The sequence below is a fragment of the Merops nubicus genome, unplaced genomic scaffold, assembly GCF_000691845.1.
Source record: "Merops nubicus isolate BGI_N331 unplaced genomic scaffold, ASM69184v1 scaffold7044, whole genome shotgun sequence".
In the NCBI taxonomy this organism is placed as follows: Eukaryota; Metazoa; Chordata; class Aves; order Coraciiformes; family Meropidae; genus Merops; species Merops nubicus.
In genome coordinates, this window is record NW_008602188.1 from 1 (window position 1) to 7,650 (window position 7,650).

A 7,650-nucleotide genomic window follows, 5' to 3' on the forward strand; every position below is an offset into this window, starting at 1 on the left:
GTGGCACCAAACCAACGTGGTGTCACCTAGTTGCCCTGCTGGGCACGGCCTGCGGGACAGTTCACCCTCCCTAAGCAAAGTGAATCAAAGGTCCCGGTGGTCGTTTGCATTCGTGACCTTGTTCAGTTTTGTTTTCCTCGGTGTTTTCCCTTCCATCGAGAAAAGATAAATGGAAACAAGCTAAGCAAAACCTAACTGTGCCTTTATCTACATTTTTTGGTTTGGGTTTTTAAATCAAGAGTTTGACTGCTTTGACATATCAGGGCTGATGGAGACTTTTACTTGACATCACTTTCGTCAGAAAAATCTTAGAGTTGATTTTTCTCTTAGCAAACAGATTGTAAATGATGTATGTGAAAACTGAGGATGCTGTCATCTGGGCTTGTCAGAATCTAGGGAAAATGGGAGTTGCCCAGTTCTAGTGGCTGGCTGAGGCACTCACTCACTTATTTAGTGTCCAGCAGGGTCAGAGTGTGTGCAGTTCATCAGGTTTGTTGGTCAGGAAGACCCAGTAGTGAAAAAGAGACGTACTACACTGTTTCCAAGGAATCAAAAGGTTGGATGCTGATTCCTGAATGTGTGTCAGTAAAATGATGCAGGCTGTATGCAGACAATATAACAAGGTCCCAAGTAACCTCAAATTCCATTGACTTCAGCACAACTTGAAGGTGCTGAATGTGACTAGCCGTTGTGCTGGATCAACATGCAGAATTATTCCTCAGAGCAGGTTGTATCTTCAAGGAGCCATTGTCAGTATTGTGATCTAGAAAGAAAGGGCATAAAGTTTTTATTTGTTTAGAAAAAGTCATCTGTGTACCTAATGGTACAAAACTTCCATTGAAATGGTTGATTTTTAGAAGGAGAGAACGCTTCTTTTTTCTTCTACCCACGGACAAGCAGCTGAGTAGACAGAGAATGCAAGAGCTGAAGAATGAGACTGTATCATGGCTTATTGCTTACATCAACAGAAGAAGTCCCCAAAGCAACCAAACCTTCTGAGGATGAGTCATAGCCCCCAAGCGAGTCAGAATCCGGGTGTCCACAAACTTAACTAGGCAAAGAAAGATCCTGCTGGAAAAGGAGGGAGACCACTGATGGAAAAAAATCCTAACTGATTTAAAAGAATCTGAAGCATACAAAGCCCATCCAGCCCTCTCTGCCTCCCACAGGGAAATGATTAAGAACGTGTGTTACATCCAATCATCTAAAATAAAGTTGAAAAATAAGAATTATATGAATGGAAAAACCAAGTGTTTTGGTTTGTCCTGTTGAAATAATCGTGGACCAACACATTAACTGAAAACCAGCAAGGAGACAGACCAGAATGCCAGTATCACCTCTGTGTCCGCATGTGAGCTCCTAGTAGCGCACACAGTCACATCAAGACACGGGAATGGATTGAAATGAACTTGATGTTAACCAGACAGGATGCATTTTGCATCATAAAGCCAGCAGTATTTGTAAAAAAAAAAAAATGTGGTCATTGTAAAGCAGCATTTTTGTCCTGTTAGAAGGCTAAGTAAGAATTATGCCTTGGTTTTTTTTTTTTTTTAATGTTTCATGGATAGGTCTAACCTGAAAAGTAGAGAGAGGAATGTTACGATGGTTTTGGTTTATTTAGACACTCCTTTCAGGTTCCGACTATTGCGTAGTGATAAAGTTCAGATCTGGTACCTAGGGGACAGTCTTGGATTGATACACAGACTAATTTTCTGCCTTAGCCGTGAGTCTGTGGTCACCTTCTGAAATGCATCTGTCTTTCTTATTTCAGCGGTAAATCATCCAGGCAGAATGTAAGAAGTAACAGAAAAGCTCCCCAGTCTCAGATGGGTACTGAAAGTGGGAGAAAAAAAAATGGTCAGGAGTGTTATAAAGCCAGAAGTATGCTTCAGGCTTAGCTCGGTTTTGTTTAGAGCTGTTGCCTTTTTCTAGACTCAGAACCTTCTGCTTTTACCCAGCATTTAATGCATTTCTTGCCACTTGACTATGAGGCACAATAGCATGGAAACTGGGGACAAATCAGTCAGCCATGAAATAGAAATGATTAGACAGAGAACGAGGAATCTGCTCTGTAAGCAGCTCTCTAAAAGGCCTCAGTGTTGTCTGCATTCAAATACTTCCCAGAGCACATTTTAAAAATAACCCTTGCTTGTGAGAAGCAGGAGACATGTTCCCTTGATGTGCAACACAAAGCATCTGCACAGCTTCCTCTGCAGCAGATACAGGGTGGAGGCAGCAATAGGGTAGGGATCCATGCACGAGAGAGAGAGACAGAGGAGATCATTTTATAAAAACTAGACACATGGAGCAGCTTTATATCAAAGTTATTGGTGCCCCCAACTCTGCTTATGGTTTATCTCCTCAAATTAACTACCAAGTGGAAGCTCAATGCTGAGAGTTTTCCAGAAAAGTGGCTTGAATGACTGGATTTCTGTTCAGAGAGAGATGGAAGCGAGACCTTACCAAACCCGAGGTTCGCAGGCAACGGAGTTGGCAGCTCTGTGCTGGAGGAAGCACAATCTAGTAAAATCACCAGAATTTCCTTCCTGTTCCAATTCTTTCATCAGGGAGCAGAAAGGAAAGAGTTTCTTCCTCATACAACTGCCCTCGTGTGTCACCTTGGCAGGGGGAGAACGTGCATCAGTGGTCCCTTTCCTTGAGGTGCTGGCTTGTGAAGTTGGCTAATCATGCAGGAGGCAAGGAGGGAATCTAGCAAGGGAGAAGCAGACTCTGTGCAGCTGGGAGCTCTCCAGGAGTCATGCTGGTGATTATACAGCTATTTTGCCTCACAGCGGTGTCTATTTAATATGTCCTTCACTGGACAATTCTACTCTTGTTTTTATTTATGTGCAATGAGATGCAAAAAGCAGGACAGAAAGCTTGTGACTTTTTTTCTCTTGTTCATTCCCCAATGACCCAGGACTTATATGAAGGTGCCTGAAGTTCAGCCTTTGCTCTTTCTGTTTCCCAACAAAATATTTGTGTTTTCCAGAGTATGGCTAAATTACAGCCTTCCAGCTCTGTGGAGTTCAAAGTTTCTCAAAGTATCTGTGGTCAAGTCTGTAGAAAGTTTACTGAATTTGGAAGAAGAAGAGGGAGCCAGTTCTGCAGCTTGTGCTTCTCAGGATGGGGATGGACCTTGCAGCCAGCCCTGCAAAGTGTACTCCTTTGGGACTAGTGAGGACCAAGCATATGGTCACATCTGCAGCCAGATGAAAGTTTTTTCCTGCAGTCGTGTGCCAGGAAGCAAGGCCTGTGCCTGGTCTGCCATCCAGAATATAATTATTATTTTGCTTCAAACAAGTGGTGTCTATCTGCTGTTTGTTGCATAAGAATCCTTTTCTCTCTGGAAAAAAAAAAAAAAATTCAGTACTTGGCTACAGTTGTAAGAATACAGTTTTTGTACCAAGTTTTAAACAGTTATGTGTCCATGCCTTCCACTTAAAGCTAATGCAGTTAAGGGCAATTCAGCTTGCTGCAAGGAATTAGGGAGGAAAGTATTACTCAGCCACTTTAACACTGTTTACAGGTTCTGCCACATTTTAATAAAAAGAGAGGTTTTTAATAGCAGTTTGCCATTTTACTTAATCCTTGACAATTATGGTCCCTCAGTGTTGCTCTGAGTGTGGTGTAAGACACACAGAGACGAGGCAGAGCAACTCCCACCTCCACATGAGAACCTCATGGAAGGAAAGCAGCCGTCATCCCCCAGCTCTTCTAGGATGAGAGGGATGAGGCATTGAGGGTTGTCACTCTGATGTGACAGCAAGCCTCAGCCTGGGAGGAACAAAGCTCTGCTCTTCAACACAGTAAAATGAGAGAACAAGCAGTGCTCTCAAAGGGCATATTTTTCTTCACTGATGGGAGATGTATCTTAGACATGACACTTTACTTTTGTGTAACTGCATTCACATGAAATTATTCTGAAACTTCATGCCATATTAACATTCAGCTGTGGAGTTTAGATTCAAAATGCAAGAATATTTGATTTTGGCTGTTCACATGATCTAGTACTTTTTCAAATATTTCTTCCAAGGCTAGTTTAGAAGTGAGAGATTAAAAACTCAAGTTCTTATGAATGCTAGTTTGTACAAGGACTGAGCAAGGTTTTAGAGTGCTGAAGAACGGTTTTCTTGCACATCAATTAAGAGCTTCCACACATGGAATTTCTGAACATCCATAAGATTACAGATAATAATGGCATCTGTTCTAATGAAATCTTCTTTCTTAAAAAAAATATGCTTGTGTTTAAGCTCTTACTATTATTAAAGCCTTATGCATTGCCTTCTTGCTTAGCATGATGAACATGACTCATAACTCCATGTGAAAATGCTCATTTGATGGTCATGGGGACAGAGCCAACGATTCAGCATGGATGTTCCTTTTGTTAGAATTTATTGGACACTATCTTAGATTCAGAGGAGACAAATACTTTTAGTTTCTGATAGATTAAACAAAATTCAGGTTATACGCTAGAAAATTTTAAGAAAGATTTAAACGAATTTTGGAATTTTTACCCCACCATGTGGATAGAAATACCACCTTCTCTTGAAGCAGTGTGGATGTCTAAAACAAAAAAATCGTGGCAATCCAAAACTCTCCAGGGGGAAAAGGAATAAATGTGTAGAGTGGAGTGGTCTGGCCATCAGGCCCCCAGTGAGAATTTGTTCTTTGTTGTATTTTAGGCAACAGAGTGAAGAAAATACAAATGAACTTGGACGATTCCTTAAAACTTGTGATGTCTGGAAAGCTGAAGAGAGACAGTTCTAAACTAAGATAAGTTATTTCCCACAGCTCTCAAACACCCTTGCAATAAACAAACAGTGGGATGAAATCTACATTGGCAATTGATTTTTTTAGCTTTGATCCAGAACTGCCATCTCTCTTTTCTTTTTCAGACAAATGACAGTACTAAAACCCATTTTGGACTAAAAAGGATTTGTTATTTTGAAGATGAAATTAAAGTTATGCTATTTAATTTCATTTGATTTATTGGGGAGGCAGGTTTAACTCTGTTAGTCCCTTTATATTTTTTTCTGGAAGATTTCTTATGAAAATATCTTTCGATAGTTTCAAAACAAACTTTGAATTTTATGCAATCTCATTCTTGTCCAGAAATTATGTCATCAGATCAGCATTCAAAGGGACAAATAGTTTCAGTACTACTATACCAAATCTAATGAATACATCAACTGATAAAACTTGCACCAAATTTTATGTAAGACAGTCAAAGAACTGTGCTATAGAACTGTGTTGTTGGGGGTGTACAAGCATGGGTTTTGTCCATAGTCTTCTATTTATCTAGGCCATGTACTTTATTTTCACATAAATGGGAACTGATAAATTCAGCTTCGTAGATAAGAAGCGAGAAGATGCTCTCACAGCTAAAGGTGAAAGCATCACATTCCCTGTCCAAACTCCTGCTGTGCTGAACTTAGATTTAATCTTCCAAAAAAGCTTAAGGGAGTCTTGCAGACAGATTGCGACACTTCCTCTCTCAACTTTGAAAATCCTTTTTGGAATTAAAACAAATGCTGAAAAAAAAAAAAAAGAAAAGAAAAACAGTTTTCCCTCAAGATCGGGATAATATCTCCTGTAGACTTCAGCCATAAAGTTTCCTGTTGTTTTATGAAGTCCAAGTTCATATATCTCTGTTCTAGTGAAGTTTATGACAAGACTAGAACTGTAGACTATTGATATCTTGATTTTTATGAAATACTAAAGTATTGATGTACCTCATTTATATAACATCATAAATAGTTACCTCATATTTAAGGATCAGCAATTTAAGGTCTTTATAAGAAAGTCAGCCTTCTAACAGGAGAAATGCAGAGGCAAATATTTTTAATGGAATGGAGAGGCAGCTGGGCATCACTGCATACTCAACTGTCAGCAATAAACATATTCAGGTAGAAATGAGGGAAAAGGTGAGAATAAGTTATACTGATTTCTTGAGAAGTATTGCATTGGTTATCAGGAATGTGTTTGTGGGTAATATACCTCATTGTGTCTCCTCTCCTTAGAGTCCCTTTACAAATGATAAAGAGAAAAAAAGTGATTTCCAGATTTAAAGTACCCTCCAAAGTTGCAGGTGTCTGTCTCTCTCCATGCTCTACTGAAGAGTCTAAGGTCACTAATTTCCATTTCCTATTGGTGCCTAAATTTAGGAGGGATGAAGCTAGAGCAAGTTTAAACATATGAAGATATGTTAAATTTAAGCATATTTAACAAGTTCTGAAAAGTTATACTTCATAGTATTTTTTTACCTTAACAGCAGGTCTGTAAACCTGCATTTAAGGCAATATAATAACAAAATATAAGCATAATCTATTATATCTATATGTATAAAGTAAAATATAATATAGAGACATAATGTAAAAACTGTTTGCAGAATAGCGTTACTTTTATTAACGTTTCTAGATTCTGATTAAATCTAGACCACACTGAAATGACTAAAAGAATACCCGTTATCTTTAGTGTAGTCAAAACTTGACCCTGGTGCTCATGTTGATGAATATACCTCTTTAAACATACTGATGGACAGACATATGTGGATGTACATATACAGAGAGCTATCAGAGTTCTTTGCTGAAATAGCTGCATCAAACAAGGAACTATGAAAATGAAACAATAAAATGAAGAAAGCTTCTTAAGAGTTTCTCTTTGGGAAAACTGCAATAACCCCCAGCAGCCCAGTTTCCTGGGAGGAAAACAGGCACTTTATTTTCTGAGTGCTTACTCCGACAACATCAGCATATTTTCCAAGGAACTGGCTGACATGCTATCCCCACCTGCACAGGAAGCTTCGCCGTGTTTCAGAGGCGTGCAGATGTCTCCATGAAGCTGTTAGTCTTTCCTTCTGCTGGACCATATTGACACAGGACAGGCAAGTGCTTCAGGAAGAGATCTCTGGAGAACAGCTGGTTGCTACAGGGCTGACCCATTGGCACCAGGAGCATTTTTCTCACGAGTACTTCCGCAGATTTCCATGAGCCTGCCTGTCTGATAAAACAAAGCCCATCACCAGGGACTTTCTGGTTTGTCATTAGGAATTCGGTATGGGCAGGGAACAGGAGGTTGTTCTCTCACTAGTAGCAAGTAATTTTTTGGCTATTTTCATTGATTTTCTATTTGTGAAATGGTGCTCTGCAGTCATGAGCTTTTTCTAAACCATGACTTATTTAAATTTTTTAAATTATTTAAAATTTTTCATAATCACTTTGAATATTTGTTGTATGTGCAGTAGGGGTCACTCCTGACCAACCTGGTTTTCTTCTGTGGCTAGAAGAGTGTAGTCCTTCAACTTTACTTTCTAAGATGAATATGATTGTTCATTAAAGCATTGTTTGGTATTCTGGCATACTCTAGTACTCAGGAAAGATTCACTATTTCCATTTGGAGATCTTCCAGCAGAACACTTTTCTTGCCATATTATGGAAAACAGGCACAGGGAGACAGGGAATGTAAGGAAAATTCATTGGTCAATTTGAACAAGTAACTGGGGTGGAACAGTTCTGCTTGCTGGTTTGACTTTTCCTTCACTTTGGAATTTCTTGTCATTTTTCTGCACTTAATCAGCTTGACCCAAAAATATGGTCCTAGTCGTCTGTGCTCATGGCATATCTTTTTTGTGTGCAAAGGAGTAAGTGT